General features: G+C 40.8%; 1 protein-coding gene across 1 annotated transcript in view; it reads right to left on the minus strand.

Moving 5' to 3' along the window:
• The window catches only part of SLC35F1 (solute carrier family 35 member F1), a 230400-nt gene that overhangs the window by 119211 nt on the left and 86694 nt on the right, over window positions 1-24495 (minus strand). The window lies entirely within an intron of this gene.

The following is a 24495-nucleotide window of genomic DNA, read 5'->3' on the forward strand; positions in this document are numbered from 1 at the left end:
GTCCTCTTGACACTGGGTCTATTCCTAAAGGCAAACATGAAGTGGCTTAGCAGACATAGTGAAAAAGAAAATGGATTATCCATGTCCAGGATGAATTATCAGCAGCAATGAGTGAAAGCCACCTGCATGTAAAAAGTCTGTAACACTGCTGGACTTCTTAAGTGTGATTTGTTGAATGGTGCCTAGGCTTGCTTTATTTATCTTTTCAAATGGACGCTCTAGTCCATTTTAGAAAAAGTGAACAAAGAATTTTGGAGAAAATTGCCAGCTGGCACCTTGTGAGAATTTCATAATTAGTAAATTAAACTTAAATACTCCCTAAATGATGTGAATCCTACGCAGCCATAAAGTCCTCTTCTTTGGGGGAGCAACAATAGCTCTTTGTGTGGAATGCAGCAATATTTCAATGAACAAAACTATGAATTTTCCTTTTGCTCTTGGTGAAAGGTAATGATTTTCCTGGATGAATAAGCTTTTGACACTTTAATGCTTAAGAGAAGGAAGTATTTGCATATAGTGTTCTGCCCCCATTTTCTCCCTGGTTGATGCTAAGCTCTGGCTGTCCCCCTCCTCAGGCTTTTCTCAGTGCTCTCCTCCTGCCTCACCAAAGTCAGTTTTCCCATGTTGTGATCAGCTCAAAGTGCAGCTTTCTGGTCTGAAAAGGAAATCTTTCCACTCAGGAAAAAGGATGGTAATTATGTTAAATGAATGTTAACGTCTTGCTAATGAATGCATTGCATCTCTCCTAAACATTTCTGGAAAAAGAGGCAAGCAAAGAAACAAAAAATAATCAGACGTGCCATTCATTTACCAGAACTATTAATTACAAGTAATTAGACAAAGTGACTCATTTTCGAAGTATACAAGATGCCTAAAAGGAAATACAAAGATTTGAGCAAGAGCTGAAGAGATATATCTGTATCAAGTGGGTAATCATGTGCAAAATTACAATATTACATACACAAAGGTTTTAATTTTGAAGGGAAAAGAAATGCAGTCATGACTTTTAAATTTCCACTGATGGTAATAGACAGTTGCCATAAACTATTAGTATCAGATGCTTTTCACTGTCCAAGATCTAGTTTGCATTTACCTTGACTCATTTACCATTGAATCTTGTCCACCCTTGTTAGACTAAAGATTTCTCCACCATTATTTCCTGCCCTTTAGGTCTCCACTTACAGATAGCCCCCAGGAGAGTAATGTTTTCTCTCTAAGGCTTCTTCCTTACAGCAAGCATCAAATACAATAGTGAATTAAGAAAAAGCTTTATTTTCTTCCCCTTTGAATACTGTTCAAAACTCCCACAGAATTTTAGTAACATCTCTTATATTGAGACTACAAATTTCTACAGTTGTTCAATCTAGGTAAAAGTTAAACTGAATGGAACAAATTGATCAAACCTCTCCCTTTAATATTTTCCAGTCTCTCTTTTGATTCTTTTCTGATTCACCTCCATGGTATCACCTCCCAGCAGGTCAGTGTGGCTCTGGTACACACAGCCTGGCTTGTTTTACCAATACCATCATATGCCCCAGGAAGATCCAGATCTACCCATCCCCTCTGGTGTTCGATCAGCAGGCACAACTCATCTCCCTTTTTTACTGCTGGATCTCCCTAATAATAAGGCCACATAATTTCCCAGTTTGCAAGTATAACATTTTTTAATCCACTGGAACACAAAATACTTTCGGCAGATGAAAACATAAGTATATATTAATCACTTCATCTTGTTAAAACCCTTTCACGTTAACTATCTATACTGTGAAAATTCACTGCTATTGAATAGCACCGGGCAGCACTACAAAGTCAGGCAGGAGAGAAAATGTCTGGCCATGCACAGCAAGAACTATGGGGGAGAACTCAGCTGGAGAAGCTGCTGTGCAGGATGGGGCACCCCTGCTTGCCTCAGCCCATGTGCCTTTTTCAGCAACAGAGGTGAGTGCAGCATCCCAAAATGTGGCACTGAGGTGCCCCTACTTAAACATTCCCATGAATGTTTAATGGCTATTCTCCCTTTATTGAATCTTTAATGCCAGTATGTATAGCATAAACCAGGGAGCAGGACCAAAGCTGTCAGGTACTTTAATCTTTGCTGCATGTGAGCTTTTTCAATACACACCAAAAAATAAGAGTTTATGTTCTAATACTGTTGTACTTAGGTTCCTATCTAGAGGAGAGAAAAATAAATGAGGGGACTAGAGGGGAAACGCACTTACAAAACAAATTGGATACTCAATTATTTTGCTATAATACATTGTTACAGCATCATTTTGCTCTGAATGCGATACCAACTGAAAAAATCACTGCCCTGCGTCGCAAAGGGGAAAGGGGAGATCTCTTATTGGTTCTGCACTTCCTTGGGGCTTTATTCACTGTGTGAAGGACTTGAAATGGGATCGCTCTTCTCCTCAGAGGTCCTGGTGGGAATAGTAAGGCTTTTTTTACAGAATTGCAGGATGAATTCCCAGAAATGTTAGAGAGCTCAGAAAATGCAGTAGGGGTTCTTAAAATGCACATATAGCACGACTCTATACAGCAATTAATTGTACATTCACATGCAAAAACATGGACATGTGGAAAATAGTGAATAATGTCAAATGCAAAAAGGAGAGAAATGCAAAAATGAGTATTTCCTATCACTGCTACTTAGTTTAAGCTCACTATTTATTTCACAGAGATATTTTGTACTTTAAATAGAGCATGTTCTTCCAAACCAGATTATATTGAGATGTATGAGAGCCAGCCAACCAGGTTAACTGATAGCATTGCTGGACTTGGCACTGTGACTTCCATTTGGAAATATTTATTCTGCCATGAGTGCTCAGACAAAATGGAAAGACATTATCTGACATGAAAAAATATATCTATATTTGATTCTCAATAAATTTGAAGGAATAAGGTTTCTCTTCATGGTTCATTGCCTTTATCTGGGAGGTTGATTTTCCTACATGCAGTTTTATTTGTTCAGCAGTTTAGGATGAAAGGAACATGTTAAACCATCACTAGAGAAGGATTGCACACAGTCCCTGAAAGGATTCTCCTGTCAAATGCTCTGTCCCAGAAGAGGAATGAAGTGTGCACAATGATTATTTGCTTTTGAGTCTCACTGCACACAGCAACTCTTCTTTGATTAGTTAACAGTATCAAGCTACAAGCTCTAAAATAATTTCCAAAACCCACATATTTTTGATGAGCAATCAAAATGTTTACTATTTTACTAATAACCTTGCTCCCATCTTCCTACCACCATCGCTGTGTATCGCGATGAAATGTATTTCGATGTATCTCGAAATACATTTCGAGATCACATAAACATCCCTGGGCTTTTGTCAGCTAAAACGCCACTGGTTCCCTGCTTGTTTCTGTCTTTCTACCCCTCACCTTACTTGTCTTCCCCACCATCAGTTACTGCCACAGCTTGGCTGCTTTGAAGTTCTGTACTTAAAAGCCTAGAGACATGAACAGCATGCATATGCTATCAATAAAATTAAATTCTACCTTTTTGACCATTATTTATCAAGTTCTCTCCATTATGCTAACATAATCTCCCTGCTACTGTTGCTGTGGGGATTTTTCCTCAATCTTTTACAGTCTCTGGATTTGTTTGGTCATGTCTCTCTCTGCTTGATATCAAAAATAATATCTAGGTGTGTGCATTTATATACATATATATAAATCAAATTTATTTGCCCATGTTTTGCAGTCCAAATCTCATTACTAAAAAGAAACAAATCTCTATTCATACTGAGACCGGAAAAAAAGACACAAAACTGACTAAGCATAGAAGAAAAAAATAACTCTTAGCTGAAATATACCAATAGGCCAAACTATGATTTGAAAACTTCCCCTTAAAAATTAGAACTATTTATAGAAAAAAAAAAAGTTAATTTCAGGCTCTGGAGAAAATGATCATGATACATGTTACATATAGATCACACATTGAAAAAAACTATTGCTTTTCTCCATGGCACCCTCAGGACAGTTCAGAGATGGATTTCAATGGACAGCTACAGTCCAAGGACATTTCAGCAGACAACAGCACTCGTGTTGTTGGCTACCGCAGCTCTGAAAGATTTGGTGCTTTTTTCCACAATTTATAAACTCTAACACTGTAGGCCAGGCTGTTAAGCTTCATGTGTAAGTGATCCACTCCATTAGGTCCACTGAGATATCTCAATTTCAACCAACTTGAAAACTGTACTTTCTTACTTTTGTTGACACAGTAATTGACCTTGAGCGGCATCTTTTATACCCTGAGCACAGAACAGATGAGCACAATGATTCTTCTTTCACGCACTGCAAATGTGTGTGTGCCCTGAAGGACTCTCAGGTGCCTCTGGACCTTAGCAAGTACACATTTCCAGAGGTCCACATCCAATCTACTATTTGTTAAGGACAACCTTTGTGTCTCTGGTGCCATCCATTCCTGTTTAAAATGGGAAAGCTTGAAGAAAACCAGAGATTGGGGGTTTTTTTCCTGTAAGAAGGGAGAACTATTTCCCTGGTGTTCTGTCCTATCAGCAAGTGCTGAAAGTCTGCATTAAGCCACAGAGGCTCTGCTGTTCCCGTGGGGCAGACACTGTCTAACAAAGCAGGAGTAGCATCCCCAGCAGGGCAGCTGAGGGCCTTGGGAGACCTGCTGTGGGTCAGAAAGCTTAAGGTGCTAGTGAATGCAGCAAGGATGCTGCAGGGCCTCTAGGTCAGCTCTAAGGAATGATATTAGTATGTCTAATAAGCCGGATGAGCCAAAACTGAGTGGTCTTATTCAACCTACTGAAGCCCTGATCTACTGCCCACTCCACTCATGTGAAGTTGGTCACCCATCTCCTTGTCACCCTTCAAAGCCCTCAGGCAACCTGAGCTCTGCATTTAGGTATTCTCTGATCTACTAGGTGCCCACCTGCATTCTCAGAGTTAAAGGTTGGAACACACACCGGTGATGTGACAGACTGGAGTACGTAAACTGGATGTAGACTGGATCAGTAAAGCTGATCCCTCATCAGTTTGCTGAACCTTCTATTCTGAGCATGGGCTTCTACTATGACCTGTTGATGCTGCAATCAGAGGCACACACAGCAAAAAATAGAGTGTGAACTGGGTATTTTTATGTTTGGGTATTCCTTTGGGTGCATTAAAATTTCAGTCACACGTAGGGTTGGGAGATTACTAACTTCTAATTTCACATTTTTAAGATTCCTTCTAATGTGATCATTATAACTCTTCCTCTCCCAGGTGGCATTGCATGTACTGCTCTGTTCTTAGCAAAAATATTTTTTTCCTCCTTCTTTGTAAATATATACCTCAACCTGACACATACTCTGGGAAATAGAACCGCCTTTTTATTATCTAGCCCCCAAAACAACGTGCTTTCTCCTTCTTCTTACTAAAGAAATTTGAAAATGAAGACTTAAGAGATGATATGGAAGAACATAAAAGAGAAATTGAATAGCAAGCGATTTAAGATTTTGTCATGTATGGCTGGTATATTACACGATAAAGTCTATTTGTATATCCAGAGCACTACACTGAATGGCACAAAAAAAATTTGCAGCTTAACATATACTTGAAAGGCAACAAGTAAGATGAAACATTTGAAATTTAGTGTTCGGATTACAGTGCATAGTAGCCTCATTTAATTCACTTTTTAATTACCATTTTGAAGTCTCTGCCCTTTATTTTCAGTGCGGGTGGTCAGCCTGCTTTAGGAGAAGCTGAGTACAAACATTATTCTTCCCTCTATGCCTTTATACATTTAAATTGGGAATTAATTCTATGTCTATTTGTTGCCATCTTATTACAAAAGTTCCATACCTTCTTGGTGTTTTCTCACGGACAGCTCCTCACAGCACTGACTCCTTCACGGTACATCACCCAGCTAACCCACTCTTTTATAGCACTCATCTTCATTGGACACAGCTGTGACCTGTTGAGGGCGGGCCTGTTCCTAATCTTTGCTGATTAGTACAGCTGCAACTCATCAGGGGTGAGATCGCCTTCTGCACTATCTTTATTTTCTTACATTCTATCCTCCCACCCCCAATCCATTCTGCTGCTTCTTTTGACTGATTCATAACTGACATAATTAGGCAATAATACATGGCAAAAAAAACCTGTGGGTATCAATATCATATCACAAATAGCAGGTTAAGATTTTAAATTTTAACCACCCAAGAATTGCTTCAATTGTCCCAAGATAGTTTGAATTTCCTGTGCTATTATTAAGAGGAATCTACCAGGCATTGAAAAAATTAGGAAGACTGGAAAGTTTGTGCATTTTCACAATGAGTAGAGATGGCTGGGTCAGCTTTGTTGGGAGGCAATGGCTGGTCTGCTTTTCAGCTGTGCCCAGCTTAGCCTCTCAGAAATTCCTACTGAAATCCTCTGCTTCCACTTTCTCTGAGAAGCTTTAGAAAGCCTCAAACTGAGCAGATGAGGCTGAAGGCGTCCACAAAGTCCAGCACTAAACTCCATCCATCTACTTCAGCCAGAGCATTAATGATGAGAATTGCAGTGTCACAGGACACAGCGCTGCAGGAACCTTTTGTTAAAGGTTCACCCCATTGTTCCCTCATTGTCCCCAACAGCAGCTTTGTAGATTCATCACTAGACAGCACTAAGGACGCTGTGGGCACAGAGTCCTGGCTCACAGCCAAGGGACCATGAACTATTAATTCAGGAATTGTTTGCAACTGTGTAGAGAAAACTAGCAGGGCTTGGATCCAAACTAAAGCATGTCAGCACTGAACAGGAACTCCACATGCACTATGGACTGCCAGGCTTGTATTTCTGTGGGCTGTTGCCACGTAGGAGGGAGGATATGAGCGCTGCCCAGGGGCACCAGGGGTCCCCAGAGACAGAGGGCAGGCAGGCTTGTGCGTGGAGAAACAGGAGCATTCCTGCCTGTGATGGGCCACCAGGCAATTGTGGTACTCACATGCCCTCTGAGATTTAGCTTTCTGAGGATTCTCCCAAGAAAGGCTGTGAGAGATGCAGAGAATAGAACGATCAAAACAATTCTTATCTCATTTGATGCTCCTGTGTTTGTGCCCACGTGTAATGTGTTCTGGAGATTGTTTACCCCAGGTGATTGCTTGATTGGATTCTGGTGACGGTGTTTTGGATTCATTGACCAATTGGATCCATGTGTGTGTGTCAGGACTCTCGGGCAGAGAGTCATGGGTCTAGTTAGTTAGTTAGTGATAGTTCTTGTTAGTATAATACAGTGTAATACAGTTATAGTAAAATATAGTTATAGTATAGTATAATATAGTTATAATATAATATAGTATAATGAATTAATTAATTCGCCTTCTCATATCATGGAGTTCTGCACATCATTCTTCCCACCTGTCAGGCATCTTAACACCAATAACACAACTTTATGTAAAGGAATTCAGATAAGAAAATTTCCTTTTGGCCAGCTCATGGTGACAGCAAGCACAGAGTGATTTGGCTCAAGGAAGGGAAGAGGTGGGTGGGCAGGAGAGCCTTGGGGTGCATGGCCTGACCTCTGTTATTTGTAGGAGAGCAGATAATGGTTTCAGTCCATGAACTGCTCTCATTTTCAGAGCACAACCCTCAAACATGCCACTGTACAAGTAGCTACAGAGAGCAGGCATTTGTCACTGGTCATTTATTTTATGACTAACTAAAACACAGCAATAGCAGAGAAGCACAGGCACCAAATCTTCTCAGACCAAAATTTTGTCACATTTACTTTCATAGAAAACCTTTACTCCTCCCCTTGGCTGAAGTTTCTCCTGGAAGCAGATCCTTTTCACTAATACCACCCTACTTCTAGTTTAGCATTACATCAGGTTTTTTATTGTCTTTTAAATACATCTGCTGTTAAATGTCTAAAGCCCAAACTATCCAAGGTCCTGAAATTCAAGGCCAATACACATTCAGAAATAACTTCAAAAATTGCCTGCTGCATTTATTTTGATGGTTGTGTTGCACAGGTGTGCAATGAAAAGGGACTCACTCCCCCACCCAGCAGCTCTGACACTTGCAACTTGACAGCTGCATCTACCCACCAAGACAGCTGGATTTTCTTTTTTCAAATGAAAAATTTTGCAAAGGAGATGGCATTTGTCAACATTAAGATTAAACATCCTGATGATGAGCCAGATTGTGCTCAGGCATTCATACTAACCAGAAGAAAAGAAACGGGGTTTGTTGGGGCACCCAACAAACCACTCAAGAAACATTATTTTTCAAGATCTCACAGCCAAAGCAACCTACAGTAGTCACCACTGCAGAAATGTCTGCTGTAGGCATGAAGGCAGGCATGGGGGAGGGCTCTAACTCCTACTGAAACTTTAAAAGTAAACAGAAAATACCACTTAACCACTAAACACAAGAACTCCAATTTTCAGTCCGGGGGAAACCATTGCATGTTCATTCAAATTTAGGAAACAAAACTCAATTTTTCTCAAATACAATAATGGCCAAATATATTCGAATGAGGACTACCAAGCTGATCATTTGCAACATGTGGACCAAAAGGAAACCCTAAGCAGCTGTAGGCAAGCTAAGGTTTATTTCAGCTGAATCCTGGAAACACACTTGCCATCCTTCCATATTACGTATGAGTTAACACTATATACATGCCAAAACACATGCAATGCATTTTATATTTGGCAATTTGGGCATAAGTATCCCAACACATGAAGAAAAGCTAGTAAGGGAAAAGAAAGAAGAAGGAAAAAAGACAGCCCTGGCTGTTTTTCGTCCACCAACATTTTCAACAGTGTTAGCAGGAGAGAAAAAGAAAGGGAAAATTAGAGGAAAACAAGAACAGAAAGAAGCCTTACAAACGTGTCACAGTGTCTTCCCACTATTTTAGCAAGGATGCAAACAGTTCTGCTTCCAGCAGTAGCACAGCCCTATCTATGAGCCATGGAGCTACAAGTTAGCTCTATAGCACTAAAGCAGCACCCAACAGAAGAGAAGATGTCATGTACAGTGTAAAAAAATCAACAGTCACACCTGACAGAAAACAGCAGGGATACAATGTCTAGCACAAGGACAGTGAAGTAAGATGAACTAGAAAAGGATTAACATGAGCTTCTGAAAGGAGATTATTCCTAAGTGACTGGACGCACTGGTCCTGAGAATCACAGCAGACTGTCACCAGACATACCAAAAGCTATGATATTTGCAGGTGTATTGCCCTTGGCAGGTACCATCAGTCAAGTAAACAACAATAAAGCAATCCCAGGTGACAGCACAGCCATCAGGCACTGGGCACATCCCTGGCAGAACTCCTGCTGTGCCATCACCTGTTAGGGCTCTGTGGTTTCCTTACTGTGTACAGCAGCTGAACTTTTCTCTCAAGACTGTACTGTGAACAGTGCACATTGCTGGCTCAATGAAAGGAGAATTGCATGAACTGTGCTCCTGTCCTGCCCTGTCCTCCTAGCTAAATAACTGCTGAGTCAAGCTGCCATGCCCTTTGCTCCCACAGTGCTTCATAGGTCAGCTAGGATCAGGCTAGTGATGCCTGCTCTGTTCTTAATTCAATCCAACCCACACAACAGCTACAGTATATTTGTGAGTAGACTCCTCACTATGCTTCTGGTGGGTTTTTGTTGCTCTGATGGTGACCAGGAACCATCTCAGCTGCACATCTGCTGGAGCACTCCTTAGGAACAGACAATTTGTCTGCCCAGTGCCACACTACTGGCCCTTGACCTCTGCCTCTGTCCCCATCAGTGTCAGTAAAGTCTGACCAAACCCACAGGCTCTCCACTCCTTTGTGCTGTTATCACATTGCTGTCTCTTCATTAATGCTGAAAGACTTTGTCCAAGTTCTCACAAACAAAAGCCAGAGGACAATTATATCACTGATGGATCTAATAATGGAGAGTATAAATGGCACTATACATCAAACAACATTGGAACAACTATAGCAACATAGCAACTCTGCTAACAGAGAATTTGGTTCTTCATATGAAATTTTCTCATAACTGTAACACACCTCATCTATCCATACTTTAGTATGCTTTGATTTGGAGTTCCATTGCATCATATAAACAGACACTGTAATCTGCAATATCCTTACAGTTCAAATCCCAATTTTCCAGACACAGAAGATTAATTTCACAGAAGTCAGAGAAATGTTCCTTCTGAGCACTTCTGTCTTACACCTTTTCTTATTTTTAGATGCTATTTAAAGAGCCATTTCATCTACCCTGATATCTGCGATGCCTTTACAAAATGAAGAAGAGTACTAGGAAAAGTGATTAAAACAGCCAAGTAAGAAGGAAAGGAAACCTAGAAGTCCTCAGGCAATGCACATTTGGAAAGACAATATAAATCTGTTGCATTTTACTACCCAAGAGAGGGCCTTCTCCCACCCCCCTCAGATTCTCTTGATGTGTAGCCACTTCTGTTGCGTCCTATTTTCACAGCCCAGCCAGCACCTTCGACTTGAGCTCTGCCTTACCCTGATGCTGCAGGGCACACTGCAGCCCTACCTTACATCTGCCCATCTCAGACTCACCAATGGCTGAGGCAGGTGGAATAAAAAATTACCATCATTAGACTGCTTCCTTTTTGAAACCACGAACAGGTTATTATTATTAAGAAAAGCATATTGGTTTGGTTTTTTAATGATGAAAACTTAGTTCATTTTACTTAGTGAGAGAAAATATGTCTGTGGTAGACACAAGAATTGGAAAATATGTCTGTGGTAGACACAAGGAGGTGCAGGATGTGTGCACTAGCTCCTGCTTACACCTGGAGGCAGTGGGAAAAGTTCTGTACATAACAAATTTAGCATCCAGCACCATTAAGTTTTTTCATTGTAGCTAACTGCAGTCAAAAGCAATGTACTGGTAGCTGCAGATGCTTCAAGTACAGGCTTCAGATAGAAAAAATAGTTATGAAATGAAGCTGTGCAAACTCTGAAAACAATTTCTCCAAGAGCTATTGATAACTGAGTTCTTCCTGCAGCACTGTGGCTGTTTTTCTATCTGAGAAATTGAAGGATTTTACCTTTGATCTCAAGCAGAGCTTTAAAAAAAAATTCAATTCACAACCATTGCAACTTTTAAAATTTGTTTCCACCAGATAAGCAACTGTGCAGCTAGTATCATCAAATATTTTTCCATCTTATAAATAAATACTTACTGTGTTGCTATTGCAACACCCAATCTGAAGATAGCCAAAGGAATTATAAAGAACTCAAAAGAAATCCATCATTTGCTATAAAATCCTCTTTTCTTTTTTTTTAAATAATCCTTTAATACAAAGACAAAGAAAGAAAATAAACTGGCTCTTATCTCCTCTGCTTCCAGAAGCAAAGCATACCTTCAAGTCCATCTTACCCAGCCTGGATGAAGAGGCACTTCCTAAAGCACCCACCACATCCCCACTCCATCTAGAAATTCTCCCCTGGATCACCCGTGATCAGATGAATGAGATGTGTACAGACAAGAGAAATCTTTAATCCTTGTGGGTAATCTTTAGATATTCTCTGTCTTGAGAAAACAGATTCTTAACTATATATTACAGCCCAGGGAAATAACACTTTAAAAGCAATATTCACCTGGGCTCCATTTTTTTTACTCCTGTCAGAAAGGAAGGAAGGCCATGTACATCAGGGTAGATGAAAAATGGATTTGCAGGAACAGAGCGAAAGGGTCAGAAATGTTTAAGTAGCTTGGTAGATAAAGCAGTATTTTGAAAACTAAGAGACATTTGGACAAGTCTCATCGTGGAGAGTAAAGAATTCATTAAATTTCTAAAATAAAGCTATCTAGCAAATTATTCCAATAGAATTAATGCACCGTTTTGTGACACATGAAGCTACGTTCTTGACAAACTTATTACTCCCTTCCTCTTCAGTGTTAGGCAGCTCTGATTCGCATGCTTCAGAATCTTGAGCCTTCAGACCCAGAATCAGTGGGGTTGGAGGCCTTCACCCAGTACCTAGAAGCTGTATATGAGTGATGATACACAGGAAAGGAAAAGGAATAAAGAAGTGGTTGACTTTCCATGCCACTAGGAGGGGACTTTAACTCCCACTTCTTTAGGGCAAAATCCAAGAGTTTCCAGTACTTCCATAAGAGGATTTTCTTGACCTATTGTCATTAATGAGAGATCATTTAGAAACTGAAGGTTCCTCGGGTCAATGCTGCTTAGACCACCACAATGCAAGGATTATCATTGACTTCAGTAAGAGCAAAATTAAGTCTTCCATTGATAAAAATGTGTTTATTCTACAGTAAATTTTTTCTTTCAAATTTCTACGCGTACCTAGAGCCTTCACATACATTTTATATATGAAAAATCTCCCAACAACAAACCAGTTCTTGGTATTAATAAGACATGACCTGTACTTTGCTATGACCATTCAACATAGCATACACACAACACAGCACATATGCCTCATGTATGCATGTATGTTTTTGCTGCTCAAAATGAGCACATAAGATCCCTACACAAATAAACACTTTGTGACACCCATCAGGATTACTTCACCATGCAAGAACCAAAACATAACTGGAAATAGACTTTCACTTGTACCTAATAGTGACTCATCAAATTTCTTATTTGAATTACTGACCTTTTGGGTGTCTCACTGCTCAAGAGTACTGACCCAGGACTGCTCATTGCCATTTTACATGCTGATTTTGTTTCTTGTATGTGAAAAAAAGAGCAGAATGTGGCATTGCACCGGCTTTTGTGGCCAGACTCAGGCCAGACTCTGTGACATGCCTATTTGTCACCCACTGCATTTCAGTTCAAGAAGGGACAGCACATGCTGCTGCTGCTGCGACTGAGATTCTGGGTGCTTGGACATTTATCCCCTGCCAGTTAAAACACCTACAACTTCTCTGGCTCATCAGCAGCTCCTGCCACCAGGAACACTGGCAATACCCACTCTTCTCTGTACGTGCCTGAACTAGATTATCCCGTTTTTTTTTTTTAATCACTACATCAGAATGTTGCATTTGGATGATTGAGTGCTCATAAGCAAAAGACAACAGCAGCTTGCTGTGCTCTGAGCTGCCCTAAAACTTGAGGCCCCCTGCTCCACTCAGGAGAAGAGAGATGGAGAGGAGCAGATATGCTCCCAGCTCCAGAGATTCCTCAAAAGGCAGCCTACAGTCCTTCCTCAGTGACACCCAGCTAGCTCAGCTGGGGGGCTGCTGGGCATCTGTAATTCTGCCCACTGTGCACTAGATGCCACTGCACTGATTGTTTTTAGCAGGCAAAGAGCCATTGCCTTTGCTCTGGCTGCCACACTCTGCCTATTAAGAGGCTACTGATTACCACCAGCTTGGGAGTTCGACACAATCCAGCAAAACTCCCAGCACTCAGGACAGGGCTACCTTTGCTTTGCAGGTGACAAACTGGGGTCCAGAGACTACAGCATGATTTAGCCATAGGTTGGGTATGCAAGGCTGACAGTGCATGGTGAAGTATGATCTCTGATGAAATCAGTGCATGGTGAAGTATGAAATCTGATCTCTCTCTGGCTCTTCACCACCAAACTGAAGAGCCAGAGAGATCAGATTTCTGCCTCTCCCCCTCTGCCACGGCTGAAGCCAGGTACAGACAGGACATCAGCAAGGAGGCAGGGAGGGGCAGATGGAGCACAATGGTCACACAGTGGCACCAGCAATATAACCAGCTAATTGCAAAGAGATTCCACACTGCATAGAGGCTCCCACAGCCAATCTCAGTTTCTCAACTTCCTATTGCCTGCTCAAACCCCTAGACATCTTCCCAGGAACCACCTCCACAGGTGTCACAGCCAGGCATCCTCTTGCCTCTGGGCACATCTCCATGTTCTTTCAACAGCAAAACTGTCTGGTGACGAGCAAGGAGAGGCATCAGGAGAGATGTCCTAGGAAGGCTAGAAAATCTGCTTCACTCAAGGTTTTTAAGAGGGAGTTAAAGGCAGCAGAAGATGGTGTTTCCAGATTGTGTACTGCAGAAGTTCCCAGCACCTCAGCTGCTTTATAGAGCAGTTGCAGTAGCTCTTCCTTACCATAGACTATAGAGCTGCTTTGACACTGGAAGTGGGGGAAGAAGGGACGAAGTGGGGAGGTAGGGTTGTGGGATGTGTCACAATCTCTTTCAGCTTCACTTTCCTTTGATTCTGAGAAGGGACAAACAGATCATGGATGGACATCAGTTGCTCCTCCTCCACAGATTTCCTGACAGGACACTGTCTGACCCAGATATGGCAGCTGCTCACAGAAGCCGCACAGCAATCCCAGATGCCTTCCACACTCTCCCTCCCACCTGCCACATTGGGCTTTTACATGAACTTACTCAGGAAAAATATAATAAGCCTTGTGAACCTCCTTGTCCAATGCCTGACACAGACAGTGATGGAGCATGTTCACCACCTGCTAAGGTCTGTGCAACATCTAATTAATAACCTGTCATGCAGCTCACTGGAAACAGCTGCTTACAGCTGTGGGGACAGGGTGCCACTGGTATTTTGGGGGCATCTCCTGCAGCAAGAGTGGGTGAGCCCTGGCTGAAGGGGGCACAGCATTCCAAATGTTAAACCCTGCCTTCTACTTTGCCCCTCCCAAGACAAAATAAACTCTTGGTTTAGGGACAGGCCAGAAAACACAGCTCTGTGTTACCTCAGTGCCAAGAAATACGGCAACAGCCCAGCATCAGCTGGGAGCGTTTGCACACGTGCAAGGCTTTTTTGTATTTGCTCTGCCAACTGAGTTCATTTGAAAATGCTGTTTTTATGGCACATTTTGCTGTCTTGCAGGAGCTAAGCAAATGAAATTAGGGACTGATAGAAGCAGGTTTCATCTCTAGGCTAAGCTGTATGAAATGGGAACCAACCAAAGTCTAAATTGAGGTCTTCCTCTAGGTCTAAATCAATTAACCACAAGATATGTCAAACTTAGAGCTATGTTAAAAAGATTCAGCAATGATAAGTACTTGAATCAGCTGTTTCTTGCCCAAAAAGTGAGTTTTTAAGATGTACTTTTTTGGCCATGGTAATCTGCAGTTTTGCTTCTGTTCTTTTTTATTTCTGCTCAACAGCTAAGAAGTCTTGATTTTCTTTGCTGTGAGAATTTTCAAGTTTACCCTCTCTTGGGCAGCCACTGGGCAGACCCCCATAGTGGGAAGAAGGCTGGTCCAGGAGGTTTCCAAAGGCTGAGGGACAGTGTAACACAGCCATCCATGTTAGCCTAGACCTGGGCAGCCACAAGGTCGAGGACTGTACTGCAGGTGGGTGAACAAGCCTGGCTGCTGACAGGACTGGGTCCAGCAGCCCCTCCTTGTGATGCTCACAGCTCTTCAGTGTGGCGTCATCAGTAACTCCCGCCACTGCATTGCCCTCACCACCGCATTTCCCCACAGATCCTGCATGTAGCCTCTTCCCATGGGCTCCCAAACCTCCCCCTTCCCTCCTGAGCCCACTGGAGCCAGCAGACATGTGCTGGAGCCAAGCTGGCTGATGGGACACCTGCTCATCCAGGCTGGAAATGATCATTAAGATAATTAAGTCCAACTTTAAGTCAGCATTGCCAAGTCCAAACCATGTCCCTAAGCTCCATACCTACATGTTTTTTAAATATCTTCAGGGAGGTACACTTCCCTGGGCAGCCTTTTCCAATGCTTGACAACTCTTTCCATGAAGAAATCTTTCCTAATATCCAACCTAAACCTTCCCTGATGCAAGCTGAATTTCCTTTCACGTAGCTGTACAGAGTGATAAGGTTGTCCTTTTCTTCAGACTAAACAACATCAGCTCCCTCAGCTGTTCCTAAGATCAGTGATCCAAACCCCTCATCAGCTTTGGTGCTCATTTTGGGGCACTCTCAGTGTCTTCCTCATAGTAAGGGACCAAAACCTCCACACTGTCACAACAAGATTTACATTTGCATTCTGGAATAACTACTGTGCAAAAGGCATTTTTTAATGATGATTATTAAAGCTTTTACCTGGGTGATATTGGCTTGTTTTAAGAATTAGCATACTTTGCATAGCTGATGTCAAGCATTGCTGTCACAGTTTTGCCAGCTATCCCTTGCTGCCAGGTACATAATTCTGTAAATGAGATTTATGTAAACTCTCCCACAGAATAAGCCTATGCATGCAAGTGTCACTTCATGAAAGCTCTCTCTTGCTCTTTGCTTGTAGGTAAAACTGTGTGTGCACACCCATCTGACATTCAGCACTTGGTGCTGAACAGGGAATTGTAGAAAAAAATTACAAAGCAGCCTGAGGAAATGCATGTAGTATTTTGTAAACCTCTAGAAGAAAGAAGGCAAAGAAAAGTGGGAAAGCCTGTAGGCAAATATTCTTAAATGAAATAGAGTGTGTGTGTGTGTGAGAGAGAGAGTAGTTACTAGAACAATAAGGCTTTTCTTATATTTTAACAGTATGTCCAACATCAGCATCCAAATTATGAACTTTACCACCAAAACCAGAGAAACACATTTAGTGGCTCGTTGCTTTGAGCCCTCTTGTAAAATTTACAATTCCAAACACAAATCACCCTCATCTTGTATTCCAGAGCTCAAAATTGATTGAATCCAAGATTTCCAATGGCAGTACACCAGTGCTGCCCTAAATATCTGACATGGTTCAGTGTCTTTTGTAGTGCAACCAACTTTTACTCCATGTTCTACTGCACTGCAATGCTTTTAGTCAATGTGTCTTATCCAAATGCTGGCATCAGCACATCAGCCACAATTGAAACAAAAACAGTACAAAGGCCAACTAGGCTTTGTATAAATCTTTGGTTACGGGTTGTAATGTATTTTAGGCAAGGAAATTATTTGGAGCCCAGGCCAAGCAGAATAACCTCCCAACTTTTTCTCAATCACCATTTCAACCACAGAGCAAGCACCATAAAATGCTGCAAGCACTTCTGTGCTATTTCAAACCTGGCCCAGGTTCTAACAGCTCAATTAGGACCAGAAAGCCCAACATCAATCAAGAAGAAGAAATACCATCATGGACTTAGATTGGTCCCTCCAGCAGGTCTCTGGTTTGTTGTACTTTGGTTTCTTCACATTCTGTAGTCCAGCAAGGGCATGGAAATTACCATGTATGAATCCATATGGACATGCAGACTTGGGGTCACCTTCTAATGTTTGTCTTTAGATTCTTGTCCTGGTTTTGGGCAGAACAGGGTTAATTTTTGCAGTGGCTAGGAGCAGGCATGGCCAGGTTACCCTATCACCTCATGTCACTGCCTGGGGCAGGGGACAGGGACTCTCTTTGGGGAAGAAGGGCTTCCTCTCAGTTGAGCAGGTGTAGTGGAGGGAGCCTTGACCAAGCATGAGTGTGATGCAGAAGAGAAGCAAAGTCCTCTCAGATGAGACATCTGTGGTGGCCAGATCACAGAGCAATGCAATACTACTTTGGAAAAACACTTCTGAAAAAGAGACAAATTTTCTAAGCTACAGCCTGCAATGCCCACAGCTTCAAGAAGACTTTCGAGGTACTGCAAGAACAGTTTTGACAAACTCCATCACTCACTGTAATTTTATTTGCTGATTGATCGATTTAGAGCCTAGAGTTACTTCTTTAAGGACTGGCTGTTCTGTGGTCTTCTCTCTTTTAATATCCCTATAGATGTCTCTTGCTTTTTTTTTCCTGTCACCTTTAAGTGAACACACCTGAAGAACAAGCCTCCCAGGCTGCTGACCATGAAGAAGGCTTTTGCAGAATCATTTCACTTAAAAGAAAGGAAAGACAAGGACTGAAAACATAAAAAAAACCCCCAAACCCATCATATACCAAATAGAAAACCTGACACCTGATGACATCAGTGAAATCCAGCTGAGAGTTTAAAAATTCTAGATGCCATGTGATGCTCTTTTGAACTCAGGGCAATGCCGACATGTACTAATAAAATGTGCCTGTTTTATTCACATGGGCCAAAAGTGGACTGGAAATTTTCTTTCCAAATAAGAAAATGTACAGGAGTTCATTCAGTCAGACAAAAAAAATATTAAGTTATATCAAAATTATATACATTGTAGAACAATTTCACTTCTGCCCTATGAAATGCAACACAGCTCTTTTCTTCAGGCTAAGTGTGTTGTGTAAAGAAGAAATACATGTCTGTATGTAGGCACCCCCAATTCACCATGATATGCTTAAAGAGATTATATTACATTAGAAAATCTCCTAATTAAGAGTTCAGAGGCTTCATGCAACCCAGCAGAAAACCAAATGAATATGTGTTATGAATGTACACACACACACAAACACTCTGTTAGTCAGTGGTCGCCTGCCAATGCTCTTTGCACACCTAATTATGGCATTTGTCATCTTAACACTTTCATTACTCTTTCTAATGCATACTGGGCTGCAGCCATCTAAGTCATACAGCTCCTATAGGAAAAATGTGTTTTATGGAAAGACTGTCTCCAGTGTACAGTTTAATAATGTTAAAAAGATATCAACATAAAATTAATGACTAAATTTTTCATGAAGGGAGCATTACATTCCCACCTAATTGTGGTTTAAGCAGTTATTTCTCTATTATTACTATAGTGCTGAAACTAATGTTCAGTAGCCCATTGTATAATCCAATGGAGAATCCAAATTATTCTTGGTGCTAATGACAAATATCCTTAGAGAATAAATATCTTCTGGACACTGTGCCAGTTCTAATTTGACTGATTGCATTTTAGCTACAGCAATGAAATCTTTTCTGCTGGTGTTTGAAAAAAAAACAATTAAATAAAACTTCAGTTACTTTCCCGTCAAAGGAAATATTTTCAGGCTCTGTAACTTCAAGTCACTACAAAGTAGAAACTTCCTAACTGGTGCTGGGCTTCAATGTCAACATACCTGGCATCAAAAATCCAGCACATCTGCCCTCATGCAACTGCACAAGCAGTCAAGAGCAGTGTGCTGCCATGAACCATGGCTGGCTTTGCTGCAGTCCTCCCTTCCCCTAAAGGGCAGAGCAGTCTGTTCTCAGCACAATACACAAAACCCAGAATGGTCTAAGCAAGAAAACAGTGTTTTAACTTCTTCTGAAATTCACATGGCAAGTGTTTTACATTTCATCTGTGTTTAATCTAATGAATTCAAAGGTATTTTAGATATTATATTACCTATGTTCTGTCAGGCATAATCCAACAGTGAGTATTTGTTATATAAAGGGAGAAAACATTTTGCTTTTCTTTCTCTTGCCTCCCATTCCCTTCCATAAAGTGCAGGAAGAACTGACCCAAGAGTCTGAAGAAACAAGTCTTGCATGTCTCAAGAGGAGGCACAGCTTGGATGGACAACACGGGCGCAGCCTCCCCCACATAGTCAGACCAGGGTGCTTCTGCTACAGAGGGATGAATATAGCCCTTTTTCCCCTCCTCACACTTTCCCAGGAAACCTGTTTCCAACCTCCTTAGCCACTGCACCTTCAGTTCCTCCACACACCCTTACCTATGTCTTATTTTTACTGATCATTCCTGTATGTCTAAAATCTCCCTTCCCTTCCTCCACTGCTCACATAGCATATGCTCCCATTTATGCCTCTTTCCAAATGTGATTTCTGTGACCTTGTAGCCTTTCTAATTCCACATTTTACCTCAGTTATACATAAAAATAGATTTTCTTCACAGACATCTTACTTGCCTCTTGCTATGCTTACATTATCTCTTCTTTCTTCACTTACTGCACTCCTCACCTTAAAATACTCTCCTCAAAATATTAAATATATCTTCTAAACACTCCTTTTACCACACAGGCTATTCTGTTCTCTGCCACACAGAGCAGGATGCTGTCTTACAGCTTTGTTTTGCACATTTGACTCACTGCAATCAGTGTCTTTGGTGCTGCACAAGTTACTTTAAGCCACTATCTGTTTTCTCCTAGAACTGCTCAACCTCCACCTCCCATAATGACTGCAAAGTCCTAGGTGGCTGGCAGATCAATCATCCTGTTCTAGCTTCTCTAGGTCTAGTACAAGACAAAAAATGCAGAAAAAAGCTATTCCTACACATGAATTTGCAAAGATTTACCACCTAATTTACCAGGTATACAAAGCCTGTGATTTCCCACTTAAATTTGTAAACAGCGCAAATGTTTTTCAGGACAACAGGACAAATATTTCCTGCAAATTTGCATTGTGTATGATGACTTAGAGATGCTTTTGAACAGAGTGACACCTCCCACTCTTTTTTTTAAATATTTGCTTTTATATTACTCATTTTTATTGATCACATTTCTCCATATTGATATTTACAATTTTTCCATCGTCTTAATCACAATAATTTATTTCAAAGGTTTGGCCCAACTTAACATTGTCTGTGATCCAGTCCTGCAAGATTACAGAAAGCCTTTACCTGAAGGTATTTAAGAAAAGAATGGATGTGGCACTCAGTGCCATGGTCTGGTTGACATGGTGGTGTCGGGTCATAGGTTGGACTCTATGATCTCCAAGGTCTTTCCAGCCTAGTTGATTCTGTGATTTTTTTTTCCAAATGGGTAGAACTGTACCAATTAACAGCTACCCATTCATATAAAGATTGTCATTAGGAAAAACCAGAATGTTTTTAACTGAATAAAATGAGCTGATTTATTTTATCAAAGTGCCAGAGTTAACACCTGAGCCCTTAAATTGGCAAAGAGACACGCACCATAACCATGTTCTGGAAAAGCTGACAGAAAGAGCAAAAAGTTTTTTTCCCTCCAGTTTTTAAGTTGAACTCTTTCCACTGACTTGACTGTACTGGGCTGGACTATACAGCTCCCTGGAGGCTGAAGAAAGAAGGTGTCTATCATGCCTGACATGCACAGTTTGAAACCTGAGGAAGGAAACAGGCAGTGACATTTTACTGAGTGTATGGTCCCATTCAACAAATGGGCTGAAGTCTTGCTTCATAATTTTAACTTTTCAAAATTCACATTTTTATATGAGAATCCCCAAGGCACTGGAGAAATTAGCCATTGTTCATTTCTTTAAATTATATTAGAAAAACAAATAAAAATATTTTTGTGGCCAATTCAGGATGTTTCAGTCAGGTTGTAAAACAAAAGGTGCCCTGAGCTATTCCTTTGTCTAAGAGATCATTTGCTTTGTGTAGGATGCCTCTTCACAGCAGGGAGCTTTTAACCCAGATCCCCTTTAACTCTTCTTGACTAAACCCAAAGACAGAGCCACTGGAAGTAGAAATCATTGCAGAACACAAGTGACAATGATCTAGCAGCTTAGTGGTAGAGATGTCAAACTGCAACCCACTCCCCACTGCCACTTGCCATAAGCATGCAATAAAATCTGTAATAAAATCAAAGACTTTTAAGTTCCATCAGACCACTAGGAAGAGTGGCAAAAGCTGGCAAACCATGCAAGACTATCCACAAACTTTATGGGGTCCACAGGACAAATGGCGGCTGTAAGGTGATAGTTAATATATCAATAAGGAATAAGGACAAGGATTTCCCCTGAAAATCAGATATACACACTGTCAGCCTGGTCTGAGCTCTGACCCAATGGTCAGGTTTTTGGGAGTGGTTTAGGACCACAACACAGTCCTTCCACTGAGACAAAAGAACAAACTCTACAGTGATCAGTGTTCCCTCACTACCTACCACAACGTTACTTAACTGCTGAGGACTTAAGAACTTAAGTGAAGTAGAATAAAAAAGTATCTTGGACTTCTGACGGACTTGTGCCCATGGATGCTGGAAACAGCTTAGCCATGGACCTTAAATCAAGGAAAATGAGAAAAAAAAAATTAATGAAAACCAGAGATGACACCACTTCTGCACCTCTTCAACACCTCTTCTATCCATGGGGGAAGCAACCAGAAGATCTTAAAGGGTGTTTACTGATAGTGTGAAGCAGCTCTGAATTTAAAAAAACAGTTTTGTTTTTTTTTTTAATTTCCCCCCAGATCTTTAGCTTTCAAGACTTCCACTTATGTTCTGGATATTGCAAGCAATTCAAAACATTTCCTACATTTCCCATCACTCCTTGCAGATATTTCTCATCCAGTCCTCAGAGCCTTGGAATAGGAAACCGGCACAGCCATATCCCCTGTCAGACTAAAAATATTTTCTTCCAAATCAGTTGGCAGCAGCCCTGGTGAGATTAGTTTTTCTCCATCTTATACCATACAATCTCTGCTCCTAGAAGTTCAGACAGCAACTGCAAATTTTCTTTGCCACACATCCTAGCAAGCCTCCACCAGCAATGCCTGTCTGATCCGAAAGGGTACCACAATTAATCAGAACAAAAGTATATCAGGCCAGCTGACAGCAAGGCAGGATGAAAGAGTAATGTCCCAACCGTGAAATAACGCAGCAACAAATTTTATGTATGGTTTCATTTGTTAAAGTCCCTTTTCTTGCTGACATTTAGACCTTTTTCTCTAGCTTAATTTCTTTTAACATGAGAGTATGTCTTGAAAATTCAAGGTCAAGTGAAGTGCCGACTACTGTCCCAGACATCTTTTCACTAAAAATCCTTTCTTGGGATTTTTCCCTTCTGAGAAGCTGAGGCCTCAGAAACAAAATGTGAACAATGGTTATCTGCTGCTGTGGAATGCATCAGGTGGATTTTTGATTGGGCCATCTTGAATGTTTACAATTAATGGCCAACCACAGACAGCTTGGACTCTCTGTCCAAGCCACAGATCTTTCTTATTCATTCTTTTCTATTCTTAGCTAGCCTTAAGAGGAAACCTTTCCTTCTATTCTTTTTAGTGTAGTTATAATGTAATATATATCATAAAATAATAAATCAAGCCTTCTGACCATGGAGTCAACATATTCGTCTCTCCTTCATCCAGAACCCCTGTGAACACAGTCACAGACTACACATAGTCCTTGTGCTGGGTTCAACTTGCAAGATCTCTCTACTGAAAAATACAATTACACCAAAACAAGTTATCCTCTTTTTTTGCATGCTAAAGTACATAAACCATTCCTTTAGTGGTGTAGCTGAACTCACACAAAGGCAAAAAAAATATTTTAATTGTATCCATATTATATATTACTGCCGTGAACTTACTTTTGTAATTACAAAAAAATAATTAAAACTTTAAAAAAAGGGGTTTTTTTAAAAAACCAGAACTGTTTACATGGTTCGACAAAACACCTCAAAGCAGTTAACTATATGGAAAAGAACAGGATTATTAGCTTGAAAAAAAAAATTCCAAACCAAACTGTTGTGTACAGTAACTTCTCTTCCACAATTATGAGAAAGATGGGAAAGGGAGGAGCTGGGGGGACACTGTTTCTAGATGTGGCTGGTCTCCTGTGCTGCAAAAAATGAGCTTCAGAGAAGTGACATCGAAGAAAAATTATCCTTAGGCTTCCTGTTTCTAAGGGCCAAATAACACCAAATTTCCTGTTGTGGGGTAAAGTCTGCTGAGCTCTGACAGAGTTTTGCTCAAGGCCCAGTGTCTTTGTGCCCAGGGAGTACCAGCATCTCCTCCAGCAGCCACACACACACGTGGGGCCAGCACGGAGCAGCGCTCCCAGCACCTCCTCTCTGCAGCCCCACAGCCAGACCCCACCAGGAACACAGGCCTCACTTTTGTAAAACACATATCCTGGTGTGATGCTAGGGCAATCACACGGTACCAAACACAAATTTCTATCCAGGGGAAGTTTTTTGAAATTTTCCTTTTCTGCAAATAATGTCTTTGAGATTTTTATTTGCACATGTCTTCATGCTGAAGTAATTTTCCTGTAGGACTGTGCCTGTTCACTCTTTGGTGATCTTTTTTTTTTTTAAATCTCAAGTTAATTGACTGCCAATTAACTGAAGCTATTTAGAAAAACAAGTCAGAACTCTCCCCAAACATTTGTAATGGACTGCAAATATTTGTAGTCTGGCTTAATCTGATTCCCAAGGTAAACTAGAAACATTTGTAGTATATGTTTTAAGATTGCTATAATTCGTGGTTGAAAGACAGGTTTTTCACTTTCTGGAGAAGCTCAGCATTGAACTGGCTTGCCCTGTGGCTTTTTAAACTGTGGGTTTTTTGTAAAACCACCAGAAACAACTTCTGAAGCTCCAGTTCTGGGCCTACTTCTTTATTTATTCAGCTTTCTTTGATAAATTTTTCATTTAAAAACTTCTGGAATTTAACTATAATAGATCCCATAAGTACCCAAAGACAATCTTGAGGATCTTAAATTCTTTTTTAAGAAAATGAGAAAAAAGAATTTGTGCACTTGAGTAGTGTGAGGTACAGGGAACAATTTTAGGATTACGCATAAACCAGAATATATTATGCACATAAACAGTACACAAGAATTCTGTAATTTGTGTTACTTGATTATATGCAACCTCTAGTTGGATATTACCTAGATTTTGAACCCACATCCCAGTGCTTTCTACAATTTATAATGTCAAAGCATGTATATATTCAACCTCTTGTTTCACCAGCACAAATGTATGTTTACATGTATGTTCACTTACATGATTGGAGAGAGACATCGTGCATGCTGCAGTTATCAACTTTTCTCAAGTGACAGATCAGAATTGCAAAAAATTCTTTCTCTACCCTCATATGAACA

The sequence above is a fragment of the Melozone crissalis genome, unplaced genomic scaffold, assembly GCF_028551555.1.
Source record: "Melozone crissalis strain CALT ecotype California unplaced genomic scaffold, PUWL_Pcris_2 ptg000027l_1, whole genome shotgun sequence".
NCBI classification, from domain to species: domain Eukaryota; kingdom Metazoa; phylum Chordata; class Aves; order Passeriformes; family Passerellidae; genus Melozone; species Melozone crissalis.